The 15,884-nt window shown below is 45.7% G+C and overlaps 1 long non-coding RNA gene across 2 annotated transcripts in view; it reads right to left on the bottom strand.

The window, feature by feature from the left end:
• Positions 1 to 655: 655 nt before the first annotated feature.
• LOC139111103 (uncharacterized) overlaps positions 656 to 15,884 on the bottom strand; it is a 28,995-nt gene continuing 13,766 nt past the window's right edge. For both annotated transcript variants that reach the window (XR_011547154.1, XR_011547153.1), the window contains one exon: positions 656 to 5,410. This is a non-coding gene — a long non-coding RNA (uncharacterized lncRNA). The remainder of the gene's footprint in view (positions 5,411 to 15,884) is intronic.

Genomic DNA, 15,884 nt, shown 5'->3' with positions numbered 1-15,884 from the left:
CCAGCTTTTAAAAGGTAGACGACGATCGCTGCATAATGGATTAGATCCAATTCGCATACGCGGGGGCCTTGCTCTTTTACCGTGCACGTTATAAACTCCAGCAATACTTCTGTGGAATTATTATTCTTGGTCCGTACATTAATAATAACGCCTGGATGTGCCCGGCGACTATCGTTGACGTGCATTTATTAAAGAGGACAATAGCTTTTCTTTCTTTTTTTTTTTTGTATAAAAAAAAATTTCTAATGTTTAAAAACGGTAAAAAAAAAATTAGCTACGTCGCTCTGTCGGGTCGATTTTTATTCTCATCGCTTAGACGCTCATATTTATGTAATACTTAATAAGAGATTATTATTTACGTAATTTTAATAATTTGAATATGTGATTATCATAATTTTGCATATTTTATGACCTCCCGGCGCATTTCTTTTTTTTTTTTTTTTTTTCTGGAATAAGTATAAAATTTTGCTTAACATTGTTTATTAAAAATAATCAGCGCTGGCGAGTGAATCGATCGTTTAAATAATTAATTTCCTAGCAATAAAGTATCGTCTTCGGGGGTCTCGTTATTTGATTAGAATTCTCAGAAGTTTTCTATTGCGGTACATCACGCAACATTCCAAATGTTTTACAACTACATTCCGAATCGCCTTTCTTTTTCTTTTTTTCCCTCCCGTATTTTTTCTCCCCCGCTCGCAATTATTCACGGACTATTCGGATGCGAATTTCAACGCGATCGACACCCAACGCCGGGAGAAAACGAGTTAGAGCGGAACGTACAACAAAAAAAAAACAGAAAAAAAAATTCCGCGGCAAAGAAACGAAGTCGCTTCGTCTCGGATATGACGGAATTCCGACGTAGGGAACTTTCACGAGGAGAGGTCTTCGACTTCTTCGCCTGGCATAGCACCCCGGATCGTGAAGATCGATCGTTGCTATTCGCGATCGTTAGCACGGGTCACTGCATTCGGGTCGAAGGAAGTCGAAGCAGAATCGAAGTAGCCGCAGAGGTTCTCAGTGTTTCATCCTGCTTCTCGATCATAAATTTCTATCTCGATGTCGCGGACACCGCTTTACCGTTCGGCGTTATCATTTCGCTAAAGAGCGAGAGTAATTAATATCGTTTTCTGTTGCGAATATTATTGACGATCACGTGGTGGATTCTCTCATTGCGGAGTTTGCCGAAAGAATTTTGTGAGAAACCGGATTTCGACAACGTGTGGCGTTTTTTTTTTTTCGCGAGACAAACGTCGAGAAACGATCCAAGTCTTCTCCTCGCGCGATATAATGAAGTTACAGAATCCCACGTTCGTTGGTTTCCGCGGGAATGCGGTTAAGTCTCGCGTAGGGCGATAGAGCGTCGCTGTCCCCATGCATTCAAGTAAAATCGTCGGAATTTTGGACGGGTCAACGACCACGAGTCATTTGACATTATTAAAGCACCGATTAAAATAATAATAATAATTTAAAAAAAAAGAAAAAAGAACGAATCTTATTTTCGGTGCCTTGAAAAATAATTCACATCAAAGGATATGCACCTCCGAGCGCTTTGATCACAGGATCAGTTATATCAAAGTGCATAATTAAGCGGATGGAATGAGCTTTATCGATGTTTCCGTTAGGCGGAAAACGATTCGAAGGAGAGCTCGCTGTTAAAAAAATAATGCAAAAGAGCTGCCTGTCCACCTGGTGCTATTTCAAACCAATCGGAGAGGTGCATTTTCTCGACCGGACTCACTCTTTTTCTCTCTCTCTCTCGTGTTTCCAGGAATATATCGGGGCGCGCATGAATGCCGCGCGATCACGGCGAAGTATCGACGAGTCGCGGGTCCCGGTCGCGTAATGGTATCGGGCAGGAATGCGCGCTCGATATATCGCGGCGTAATGTACGCGCGGCGTGTGTAAAACGGGGCTGGTGCTCTCTCTCTCTCTCTCTCCGCCGACGTAGGTGTACGTGCGTAGCCGCCGCCTGCCGGTGCATCAGCGGCGGTGCGTGGATACACGCGCGCGTGTGCACGTTAATACGCGTACATACGGTGTATAACGTAGTCCCGGCGTGAGAGCAAAGCGACTCAAAAAGTCGCACGGCGGCGCAGCGGCTCTCAGACGGACGCCCGGCGTAAAGCTCGCTTTTATACGTGCAAACGTACGCGGGAACTGAATTGGAGCTCATTGAAGGCTGAAACGTAAGAGATATTGTAATGGGCTTTTGTGAGCGGCGAGAAGTCGCGCGAACGAGGGCAAGGCGAATAGGTGCCGCCGCGCGTCGGTCAAATCGGAAGCCGGGACTAGTTTCCGCGAGTTTTAATTTCAACGTTACGGTCTCCGCGTGGAAATGATATGTCGTTAATGCAGTTGTATTTTGTTAAGTTTTTTCTTTTCTTTTTTTTTTCATCTCCTTCCCTCGAGAATAATTACTGGCGACTATGAGGTAAAGTAGAACAAAAGCTCACGTACCTAATAAACTCTATTTTATTTTTGTTATTTTTTTTTTTTCTTTTTTTTGTGTGTGAGTTAACGTGCTCGAAGAGATAGGAGGTAGTTTCGCGACCACAGTTTATTGTAGCGTCGTTTCACACTTTCATGAGGAATATCCCGTGGCGTGTGCTTCTGTTAGAAAACTTGTTAGAAGTATTTTTCACTCGGACCGGTTTTAAGCCGGCGGCTCAGAAAAGACGAGCTTTCCGCGAAACGTTCAATGCGGCAAATCCGCCAAATGTTTGCCTTTTGAAAGAATTTGGCACGACGATACGTACCGCGTTTGCTCGAGGCTTATTCGGCCACGACCGGCACCAACCTGCCTCAAATTCCCTTTGTCCGCGCGAATATATTCGGCATCTTCTCGCCGACGGTCACTTTGTTGGGCGATCTGGGATACGAGATCCGCAAACGAATCGACGTGACATTTGAGAAATCGAGACGCGCAGATGCTATCCATGCCGGACCGAACGGCGCGATTTATAAAGATCTCGGATTCAATCGCGTACACGGTACCTATAACAATTGCGGCCACCGAGATATATCTCCACGTGCACATCCGCGTGCGAATAATGTCGAGTAGCTCTAACCAGTATTTTACCAGAGTTCGCTAAAAAGTAAATTGTTGTTTATCCGTTACCATTTTTCCCCAATTAGAAGTAAGAAATCTCTTTAATTGCTGCGCTGAGACTCGTGGCGAGCGCTAAAAAAAAAAAAAAAAGAACTGCCGGTGAAAGTCGGCGCGAGGGTTTCAAATCTTCGCGCAAATAGGGCGCGGAGCAACGAACACGCCGTTATGCCGGTGCGAAATCCGCAGTATAACGAGAGCAGCTGGTGCCAAACAGCTTGTCCCTCCCAGCTTAGAAGAAAAAAAAAAAAAAAAAAAAAAAAAAGAAAAAGAAAAAAAAGAGGCACGGGCGGAAAGAAAGAACGGAAGAAAGGAAGTAGCGCGACGTAGGACGCGAGCGCGCGGCCCTTATTGCACGGAGGACCCCCTTTATTTTTGGGGGTTTTCCGCTCTCGTTCCTCCTCGAGCGCGGAGAAAGAAGAAGGGGGAGGGCAAGGGAGCGCGATGGGGCCCCCGAAAAAAAAAAAAAGGGGACGTCGCGAGGCACGTGTCTCGGCCAGGACATCTGCCACTGAAAAGGACCCACTGTTACGTCCCCATTATATCGTTTACCTTAGCGCGACGAGCCATCTCTCTTTCTCGCCCTTTCGTCTTCCACCGCCTCCTCCCTCTCCTCGCCTTCTTCCACCGCTTACTTGCCCTTCGCCTCCTGTCTTGTGTCTAGGAACAAGCAGCTGCCCTTTTCCCTTGCATACAAAAGCAGCGCGTACCTACGCACCTGCCCTTCGAGAAGGATGACTGTTAACCGGTCTCCGGGGTGATCATCGTGACGTATTACCGAGCGATAGGAAAGGAGACGGGGTGAGCGCGGCTGAGACGACCGCTCGAGATCCGAGATAAATGCCGACGATCAAGGTGGGTACCGTGGGTCAAGATTTTCAACGATCGTTAGTCTTTTAATACAACGGAAATATAAATATTCCGTAAAGAAAATCAAACGACTCGTACAGGAATAGATTTTCTTTTTCAAACCTTTCGTCTTCAGCCCGATTGAACGAAGAGAAAACGTGTACGTTCGCCTAGATTGTGTCTCAGGTACATGTATCTTAATTATTTTTTTCCGCGCGTGCTTTCTGATAGAATAAATAATCGCCGCCGGAATCAACGGAGTTAATCGCTTCGATCTTCTCTTTTTTTTTTTAATTTTTATTTTTCCGTCGCGCGCAAGTGGCCCGGAAATCGCGAGATCTAGCGGCGCCGTCCGTTTTCGTTGGTGACAGAGTGTAACAAGCATCGGCGCGGCGCGGGATGCGTCTATTCCGGGACGCCGGGACGTCGACCCGCAGACGGCTCCCAGACTACGAGCTAATAATCGGCGCGAGGAGGCCCAGCGAGGACTTCGAAGAAATGGAACGGATGACCGCGACGGGGGATCGTGAATTACGCAAAGCGGTCACGCCGCGCGCGAAGATCGGGAAGGTTTGGGGACCGCTCGACTTCCGTTTCGATACCTCAACGAACTTAGTCGGAACGATAAATTAGAGTCGCCTGCCGTCACGGGCGCGTAGCGCCGTCCAAATATATCTGCATATCGAGGCGGGGATGGTTATGATAATATCTTCCTGTCGGTGCGGAACTTTAAGTATAACGCCGTATGACGAGACGATACGTGCGTACTCAATAATATCAATGCAGCGACGAGCAAGCTGTTGAGAATTTGTGCGAAATGAAGGCGACGGGATAACCCAAAAGTGAGACGAAGCTACTAGCACGGAGTAATTCAATTAATTATTTAAAATATAATATCACCGAGAGAATTTTTTCTCTTTTAAAAAATTAATTTTTCTTTATTTTATTTTATTTCTTTTTAGAACGCAGTTGTATATAAAATTTGAATTGCGAAAATAAATTTATAAGATCATAATACCAAGCTGTTATTATAATTTCGTGAAATCGTATTATCGATGACAAATCGCGACCAATGGCCACGTAATTTATATAGGTACGTTATTAATGGTCGTACGAACGGCGAGTATCAGAAAATTATTATATTAATTTCCGATCAATCCGGGCGCAAAAGAAGCCGGTCCGCGTCTTAGGCAACGGCCTGCGCTCGATAATATCGTAGTAAAAAGCGTAAAATTATCTCGCTGCGATCCCATTGCCCGGAACTAACGGAAGTTTCCAAGGCGTGATTCACGGACCACGCGCGTGGAACGTGTTTTTGCCTACGAAAGTCGTTCGTATAATTATACGGAAGCACAGAGGGAAGGACTTACCTTCTCGTTCTCGAAACCGGGGCCGGGTTCGCACGGGATACAGCAGCAACGCCAGCGAGCAGCGGCACACACGTCGCACGCAGACCTGTAACCAGACGTAAAATCAACAATTAATAAAGCGTACGAATTATTGCGGATGGGCGAACGATAATTTCACGTTGCACGCTGCGCAGACCGGGGGACAGGCCGGGGGTACCGTGTCGAAGAGGAGATGAAAAGAGGCGGCACTGTCGTCATTAGGATTCTAACCGAGCTCGTCCGCTTTCAAATGACCGACCCCTCCGACTACGAAACGGTTTCGCGTACAGAACCGCGCGGCGCGCATACGCACACGCACGCACGCACGCAACGGCGTACACACTTGCGCGGCGCAGCACGAACGGAATACCTTGTAGGTACGAAAGGAAGCGAACTTCCTTCCTACGTCCGATGTCACGCGCGCCACCGTTTATATAATCCATCCTGTGACGTCACGCTGTTTAATCCATTCATTATTGCGAACGGCCACTCCGTCTCCGTCATTCTTTCTCGCTTCGGTGCGACAGCGGGCGGTTGGTTCTGCACGCGCAGAAACAGCCAGACAGGCGTCGCGGCGATAAAAGATCGCCGTGCGTAATACGGCCGTTTCTTTTTTTTTTTCCTTTCTTTCTTTCGTTCGAGCTACGAATTTGTTGAATAAATGAATCGAGGAATTATGCGGGCCGTTTACGTTTCCCGGTGACACGAGCGCAATACTAAAAATACCGCGAGGTAAATACAGCGCACGTGGACGATCGATTTGCATGCACACGTCGCGATATAATTTCGGAAAGACTTTGCGAGCCGGTTAATTACGCGATATGTACGCGGTCGAAAGGTACGCCGCGATTACGCTCGGTATTTGCGCAAATGCGATTACCCCGGGCGGTTGGTTGAATAAATATCGAAGAAATACAGAGAGACGTGAAAAAAAATGCGAACGAGTATCGTTAGATAAAGCTTCGTATCGAAGGCGAAGGCGATCGCGTGAGATGCCTAGCGTCCTGGGCGTGTTTACACGCGTGCGATGCAATTGCGGACAATGTACCTAACCAGACGCGAGTAGGACGCCGCGCGGACGTAGACGAGAGAACGGTTCGAAAGAACGTTTCGCAAGGCGATTCTATTTTCAGTGGCGGTGCGGCACTTGTGCGGCGCTAGAGAGGATGCGTGAGGAGTATCTGCGAGTCCGCAATGAAATAACGTATTCCCGTGTCTTCGCTCTAGCGTCACAACCTTCGCTTACAAGCGCGCTATTAGCCTCTAGCCTCTGTAGTTGCGCAGTTGCATTAAGCCACGTCCACACGCGGAGTGTGACCCTTGCGAGCGTGTACTTTGGTACTCGAGGAAACGCAACGTGCCGACTCTCTAAAAGTCGTGCATCGAAATCCACGTCTTACGATTCGCGTTATCTTATCTTATCTCTCGCCCATTTACGTAACGAAAAACGCCATAGACGACTGGCGCCGTTTAAGGTTTCGTGTCGCGCCGTACGCGTAGACGGCGGGCGGATTTCACGGAGCGGATTTTTCGCGAGGCGGTCTTTCGGGACCGGCGGCAATTTTTTTTAAAGCTCCGTCGCCCGATTGATTGAGAGGGCGATCGTCGGCGCGAGTAAGGGCCGCGCGATCGTATTTTAATAGGTTTTCATCGCGGTTCGTGGACTTCGACTATGCAGGCAGCTTGCGGCGGTGACGGCGACAACGTGTGTGGCGGCGCAGCGAGTGGGCGGATACGCACGGCGAACGTTTCTGATAGTAGGCTACTCACCGAGCCGCGCGCACGCAAACGGAATTTCACCTTACGGACAACGACGAGTGCGTTGAAAAGATAATTGAGGCGGTGAACGGAAAAAAAAACAAAAAAAAAAAGGGAACGTGCTCGAAGGAATCCGCGATTTTCCGCTCCCCGGCCGCGCCGATTTTAATTAAAGCGCGTTTGTTTGAGCAAAGTTTACTCGAGCGAAATTAAACGGGGGAAATATCGTTAAAATATTTGCGGAATTCGTGATCGCGAGTGCGTATGAACGTAACCGTTCCGCGGAGAAAGCGGAAGCTGTTCTCCTTACCCGGCGACTTAGTCGGTGCTCGCTGGCTCGTACTCGATCCGTTTCGTCATTCATTTGATAATCACGTTTTGTACGCTCTCGTTCGAGCGGCACAGAAATTACTTGAAAATAATCCGCGACACGTCGATGCCGGGGGGGAAGTCATGCAAATTCGGCGTAGCAATCTCCCCGGGGTGAAACTTAAATCACGCTACCGCCGAAGGCTCCGTTATACCGCGAAACTTGCGTTCTCATTTCAGCGTTATCGTACATCTATTATTATTATTATTTTAAGCGCCATAACGCTCGAGTACGCGCGTACTCACGCAACGCGATAATTAGGCGACCGAGGCGTATTTTCTCTCACTCTTACTCTCGTTTCTTTTTTTCTCCCCCTTTCTTCTTTCCTGCGATTATTCCACGGTCACGTGCCCGAGGAACGCAGCTCGGCGTTAACCCGGCGTTGACCTTCCTCGCGATCGAAAACCGCCGCCCGGGATATCGAGTCGTGACGCGCGACATCCGGTCCCGGCTCTCCCGACGACGCGGCACGTGAATGAAGCTCGGTCTGGTGAACGCGAATGGAGAACACGCGCGCGATGCATGCCGTTTAAAGAGCGCCCCTGAGCGCGTTAACGCGTAGGCGACACAAAGTCGTACGTGCGATAGCCATACCCGCGACGCTCACCGCGGCGCGATAACGATTCGCCGTCGAAGAATCGTCGGCCGCTTACGAAGGAGATACCGACCCGACGGCAAACGTGCAGGACCATCGCCGCAGCCTACATTTTCCCAGATTCTAACAATAAAATTCTGTAACGATTTTCTGACACGTCGATGGAGACTTTCTTCTGATTAATCGACGGGCTAATTGTGGAACGTAATGACGTGGCGTCGAAGAAACGAAATACCAAGAAATCAGCCGCAGAAAAAAAAAAAATGATAGATAATCCGCCGTAGATAACGCCCGAGGCGGCCGATCTTCCGCCTTTCGGATTCATAATTTCATCCGTCATAATTTCGTTTATTCCGCGTCACGAAATATTCCGCGGCACGCCGTCGCGCGGCGCAATTATGCGCCATCGGCGGACCGAGGGGGGTATGTATTTATAGCCGGCGGATGGTCAACGGATTTGCGGCGGTGGCCACCGTGTGTGACGTAATATTACGGCGTTCGCCAGCGACCGATAAGAATTCCGACGCCTCCATTGAGAGACGGGATACGGGGAGGAAGGATGAAGCCTCCGGGCGACGTGGCGTGCCGGCGCGGGCGGCAAAGCAATCTGACAACTGATACGAGATTACGAAATCAACAACCGCGAAACGATCGCCGTCCGGTGTTTCGATCTCCGGCGCCTCAGATAAGCAAATTTTTTTTTTTTTTTTTCCCTTTTTTTTTTTGACTTCGCAGACGACGATTGTGCGTTATCGCGATCGCAAAACGTGCGTAACTCGTGGCTTTAATTTCAACGATACACGCGCGCAAGCGACAAATTCAGTCTTCTTACGCGACTAAGCGTGGCACGGGGAAACGTACACGTTTTGCCCGAGCAAGATAACACGTTACTCTTTCTATTAATAGGTACATCGCGAGTGCGCGGCGGATGCTGCGAGCATTGTACTTCCAGCGGATTATTTCTTCTCTTAAAAGCGGCCGATAAGCTCGCTCTATCGATCTTTTGTAAGCTCCGATTTTAAAAAGTTTGACTTTGTAATAAGCGTGTTATTTGCATATTGCAGTAAGAATATAATACAAACGTCATATACAGCAAGTCGAAAAATATTTCTCAAGTATTAAAAAAGAAATAGAAAAAAAAAAAAAAATAGAAACAAAAAAAAATCTCAGTAAAATACTCGCATGGCATAAATGTGCGCGATACGAACGTACGAAAATAAAAGGAGGGCAGACCCGTGGAGACTTCGTCTTTTCAAATATCGAGATAAAAATAGGATAAGATAATATTTCGTTTAAATATCCCCTGCGCGACGTGAGCGCGAGCGAGTTACCTGTATATCATTATGCCTGAAAACCGCTCCGGCGGAGGTAAACCTTCCTCCAACGTTAATTAAGAACGTTTGCACAGAGTTTTGAAGAGTCTCACCGAGTTCTCGATTCCGGTCCCCGATCGATAATAAATCTTCGATCGGCTTGAAATTTCTTTTCAAGCAGCATATCAAAGAAAAGCTCTTAAACGATATTCGACACGGTCCTGAGAACGTTTTCGAATCTCGGTGTCTATGGGCGGCAAAGTGAACATCCACGTTCGCATCCGACGTTACGCAATAACGCCCGGCCTCTCGTGCCGCCCCGTCGAGTGGCGACGTACGCGAATTTACGACAAATTCCATATATTCGACGTACGTACCTACACACACGTACGCGCGGCACACGCAACGCTCGTGTATTTACGCAACAGGCTGTGCATGCTTGGCGCAGGTGGCGTTATGACGCAAACGTTTTATCGGTTATTCGATGTTGTGCCTTCGCTAGATAACAGCAACCCGACGATCGGAACCGAGCGCGGGCCCGGTCGAGCGAGCTATCGGTATCACGATTTTTAATTCCGTTATCGCGAATAAAATGAATCCCGCGGCGCGCCCAATGTGTATTTATAAAACGGCTTAAGCTGAATTTAAAAATTACAATCGACGCGAAACAAACTTTTTCAGCGGCGTCGCTTTATCGCCGCGGTGAACTTCGGTTCTTGTTCATCTTCTAACAGCGCTGTGCCTTTCGAATTATCAGCGTTTCGTAGGCGAACCGGAAAGGATTACGGAGAGAGATTGGCGGGAGTCAACATTGAACGCACGGGTAACGCGCCCTAATTAATTCACCACTCTAATATAGGCGGCGCGGCGCGGACTTTAAAACTGTCTCGATCTCTTCCGGCCAACCCCCTTTCGGTTCCTCAAATATCGTCGCAAAGCTACGCGTGGTGTGCATCGCACGGTTCGCATACGCGCATCGTACTTGAAACGAGAGACGTGTTTCTCTTCTCTCTCTAAGATTACCTACTTGAAAGTAAAAAAATAATAATTCGACGTCTATTTATTTGAAAACGTCGCGACTCGATCCGGTATAATTTATATCCCGTATCCGAAGCACGCGTCTAGAACTAAGGACCGTTCACAAAAAGTACGGGCCCGTTCTTCGAAGGTAACGTAAAGCTTTATGACGTCATTTGCGACGCATTTGGCAACGAGAAATGACCGGAAATAGAACGCGCGTGTGCGGAGATTTTTAGGCGCGTGATTAGTAAGCGGCTTGGTTTCGACATTGTTAAAAAAAAAAAAGAAAAAAAATAAGAAAGAAAGTAGCGCCAATTAATTTAATCGCGCAGTTGATTAAATTAATTAAAAATAATCAATTAACCGTTTACATTTTGCAACGGAAAGTAAACACGCGAGATTAACAATTATCTGCATCTTCTTTTTTAACGTGAAATTGTTACGAGTTAAAAATGAAATTTTTGCAAGTGTTATAAATAAAATTAAATACAAATTCTTGCGTTTTGCACGCATTTTGTCTTTTCACTCGCCGTTCGTATGCGCCGCGGGATTATTAATTTAAAAAGGGATATAAGCAAACACGGCTTTTCCATCCCACGGTTATGCGTGGTTAACCACGTGTCGACAGTCAACGGAATTATTGGCGAACACAATTTTAGTGCGTTTCACACCACCTAATCATGTTTTGTGGTCGGATAATCGCCTTTATGTACTTTACGGGTTATAAAAAAATCGTTAAAAAAAAATACGATAAAATGGAAACAAATAAACTCCCTCTTATCGATTATTAAACAGCTTCAGTTTTCTCAGGCAACCGCGCACAATAATCGCATATAACAAAATATAATTATTAAAAATTCTGATTTTAGCCAAACATTTAATTCAATTAATTATTATTTACAGGAACTAATATGCAAAATAAAAATAGCGTAATTTTTTTACATTTCCCTAAAAAATGTTTTGCCTTTTTACGTTGATTTATACGTTTATTAATTTATAATTAAATGTTCGCTACACTTCCGCGTAATGCCATTAAGACGGTACCTTTTTATACCCGTACTCTACAATAATTCTAAGTTTACGAGCGATTTTGCTAGCAAGAAAGATTGGCAAGGCGGTCTCGATCTTCGAAGGACGACCATTGTGGTATTAAAGTGTGGGAAAAAGCGTCTACTATATAGCGTGAACGAAGAGTCTGTGGTTCATTCATGGCGAGCATCTGAATGAAGAGAAAACGAAAGAGAGAACGAGAGAGAGAGAGAAACGGTGAAAAAGAGAGATACACGTACACGGATGCACGCACACGCTCGCCTGTAAAAATATACATGCCTACAGCAGGATAAATAAATCTCGCATACGTACAGAAAAATGTAAAATGCGTGAATTGCGTTCTACATTGCGGAAACCAACTAAACTCTCTCGAGCGTGTCGGAGAAAGGTGTGCCCGATTTGATTACTCGTCATTTACTGAATACAACTTATTACTTAATGACTCTCGATGGCATCTATTACAATATTACAAAGATAGGTGGTAACATTTGAATAACTTTATATATAATTCTAATATTCTATGTATTTTATTACACACGATAGCTGCCTGTATTTTCTACATCTAATTAAACCAATCAAAAAATAAATTATTACAACCGAGATCAGTGTTCTTGATTAACCTGTATCTGATATCCTAGAATCTTTCCAATCGGGGAAAATATTAATTAAAGAAGGATATTTAAATCAGACATATATATATTTTTTTTAAACATTAATAATTTGATAATTGAAACATAAAAACGCAACGCGTATTTAAGTTTCCTGGAAAATTAAATATTCTGATCATAAAATGCATTTCTTATTTCCTTCAAAGACTTTCTTATTTTTATTTTTTTTTAAGCATTAAATATTTGATAATTAAAACATAAAAACGCAACGCGTATTACAGTTTCATGGAAAATTAAATATTCTGATCATAAAATGCATTTCTTATTTCCTTCAAAGACTTTCATATTTTTTTTTTTAGCATAGTAAAAGAATGCTAATATATTAACGAAAATAAAAGAAATTTAATTTATAAAAAAAATTCTTATTTTATATTATAATCTCGTGACTTTGTATTTCGAAAGAAGGCTTACAGAATCGTATGTCTTTTCCTTCGGCTCAGAAATATTTCGTTACAGCACCAACTTTTTCTTCAAGTTATAGTTATTCTATAATAAGACGTGTCGAGAGTCGATATTTTTTTTTTTCTTTTTTTTTCTATCACTCGTTTAGATACCACGTGCCAAAAGAACGAAGGACGAGCGAATTCACCTGACGACGCGTCGGAAAAGGCTTCAACCGGCCTGCACACGTTTGCTCATTATATAATGGCGCGTATGTAAAATACCCACACGTCCGATACACACCGCTGCCTAGATACTACAAGAACGTTTGTAAAAACTCACTGTGATGGCGCATTGTGAAGCGAGAGAGGCGGCTATAAAAAGCGCCGCTAAGCCGCTCATAAAACACGGCAAAAACTCGCCAAATAAAGCGAGAGCGAAAGAGAACGGGGGAGAAAGGAAAGGAGAAGGAGGCGAAGACATACCTACGACGTCCGGCCTCCTCCGACTAGCCCATCGCCACCTCTCATCTCGTCGGCGGCTGTCAGCGGCAAGTATGGACCCGAGGAAGCTTGACCTCCATTATTTCCCCGCATTCCACGAAACATTGACCCATCATCCCCGCCGCGATTTCCTACCGAGCCGCGTTAAGGACCTCGATACTATTCTCATTCAAAGTAGCGCGCTCACTTCTTTCTCTTTTAATTTTCAACGAACGTGTTTTTTATTTTATTTTATTTTTTAAATAATTTGTTAATTTTTTTTTATTTGTAACAAGGAGCTTACGGATAATTTTTTTGAAGGGTTTATGCAACCGAAATTTTTGTTAAATAAACGTGAGAATATATACCGCGGGTCTCTTTTGATTTTCTTTCGGCAAGTGCTTGTTGCTCCGCTCTTGTCCGAAAGTTGATTTATGCCGGACGGGGTAATTTACCAATTTCCGCGTCTAGACCGAGGTATCTCTCTCGCCGCGGGAACGGGACGGTCTCTCGTCGTCGTCACGGCCCTAATTAATCTCCGCAGGACTTCGCCGCGCGCGGAGAAAATCGCGAAATTAATGTGCGAACTTCGACACGGCGCGTGGGTTCGCCGCGCGGGAGCTATGCGAATTTCCGGCCGCGTGCGCGGCCGAGTATTCGGACCGGATTGAGCACCGCTGCGCGTGTCCCGAAGGAGTTCCCACGCTTGGTTCGCGTCACACACAGCCGTATCGCGGCTAGATATGTGTCCCGATGATTCGCCGGTCCATGATCCCTAGGACTCTACTGATTGATCGATCCGAGAACTGATTACGCGCGGGTGTGTGCGCACGTGTGTGTTCGTACGTGCGCGTGCAAGCACAGCATATACACGTGATAATCGTGCCCATCTCCTCTATCTTTCGTAGTTATCTTCGAAACGTAATATACAATGATAGATCGTACCAGCGAATTGTCGATTCATATTTTTATTTTATTTTCTTTTTTTTTTTTATGCCAAGACAGATATAATATCGAGTGATGTAACTTCCCATGCGGGAGCGAGAGAAGCGGACGTAAAACGCGCCCCGTACGAGTCCGCCGCCGCGGTCTTCGCCGACGACAACACGTCGTGAGAATCAAGGCATTACGAGATAACAGGCTCGTGAACGCACGTGCGAAATTGATTTTACATTACGCTACTTCGTTTGGCTATCGGTAACGGAACTTGACGAGCACGCTGGATTTCGCGCGAGCTAATCGTTATCATTGTCCTAGGAAGACATCGCAGCGAGTAATAACACGACAGATCGCGGATTGAATGTCCCCGGCGGCATCTACCGTGCGCAAAACGCCGGTTAAGGGTTCTGTGCCCTCTCCTCCTCCTCCTCCCTCCCCTGTAAGTTGCAGCACGGGCGGGTTTTCAAGCAACGATACACGAACGGCGGTTACGTGGGAACCGGCGTCGTCCTCGGTTATCTTAACAGCAGTGATACCGTATTGTTACGACCGCCATCGCCATCACCGTGTCCCGGAAAGTAATAACTGTCTAAGAAATTCTCCGCGTCGCAATAATGCAATGCCGACCGCGGTGATTGTAATCTGAATTAAGAATTGTCATTTTGCGCACCGATATGCGTACTTCTTGCGAGTAATTTCCCCATGGCAGAATCTCGAAGCGGCGAGTTTCGAGGATTCTGCTAATAAAGAAGAAGCACAAGACGGGTTATTTAAAAAGATACGAGAGACGTCCACGATTTTTTTTTTCTACCGTAGATATTTTATTTGTTCTCTTCTTTTCCTTTTTTTTTTTTAAAGCTAATATTTTTTTTTGGTTAGTAATTTAAACCTCGGACAGTTCTTATTGTCTCGTCGAGCTTTCAAATTTTCGAGCCCCGCATTTGTTTAAATTTTACCCGCGTGTACCCCGCGAATCGCAGAACGCATACCCGCATGCACGCCTTGCTTTGCCTTCTCCCTTCGATTCGAGCTCGTAATAAAATCGCTGACTGCTCCGTAAACATCTGCTCCCTATCTCTTATCGGTCACAGGAAATGAACTTATTATTATACACGCAAATCATGCCTGTCCGCCGCTGGTGAAACCATACACTAGTCATACAACGCTCGCACGTCAAACCGAAAACGCTTTCCCGAAATGTAGCAGTGTCCAGTTTCGCGTAAATTCAACGACTCAAATAGAAACCTTCCGGTTGTGGCGTCAGTTCCAGGAAGGAACGTGTTACATTACAAAGTATACTCTAGCGAAAATATATTTTGCACTCTCTCGAGTCTACGTAACTCTGACCAATTTTATTTTATTTTATTTCTTTTTTTTTTCTTTCCTCCCCCTTAAGAATTCCAATTTCTAACGAAATTTCAAATAAAAGAAAACCACGAGGGAGACCGAATCCTCTTTATCTCCGTCCAATCTGTCAGTAAAAAAAAAAAAGAAAAGTGGAAGCTCGCCAAGGAATAAAAGTTTACGTCAAAGAATCACAAAGGGGGACCACGCGACGAGGTGACAAAGAAGCTTAAAAATAAACCTAATAATAATAATAATACCGGATAAAAAAAATTGTGACTCACTTCTGCGGAGCGTCGCGTTGCCCGTGGACGTGCCTAGACCGTCAGGCAACGAACTAGAGGACAACGGAGGAGGATTTTGTGCGTGTGGGAGGGAGAAGGGGGAAAATATTTGTGCGTACGCGTGCGTGCGAGTGAGACGAGCCGCGAGTTGAACGAACCCACGCGCGGACCGAATCTCGCTAATTTTTTAAAGGCCCACCTCCCGGACCAGTATTTCTACTATCGGTGAGCCCACCGTTGGAAGCGAACGGAGGTTCTGCTGCGTAATAGAGGCGGGTTCGCGACCAATCGCCGAGAGACCCTCAACGAGACCGAGAAATTCATCGGAACGTTCTCA

The sequence above is a fragment of the Cardiocondyla obscurior genome, linkage group LG22 (assembly GCF_019399895.1).
Source record: "Cardiocondyla obscurior isolate alpha-2009 linkage group LG22, Cobs3.1, whole genome shotgun sequence".
NCBI classification, from domain to species: domain Eukaryota; kingdom Metazoa; phylum Arthropoda; class Insecta; order Hymenoptera; family Formicidae; genus Cardiocondyla; species Cardiocondyla obscurior.
The sequence above is the reverse complement of the archived record's forward strand: the minus strand, read 5'-3'. Positions and strand labels throughout refer to the sequence as shown.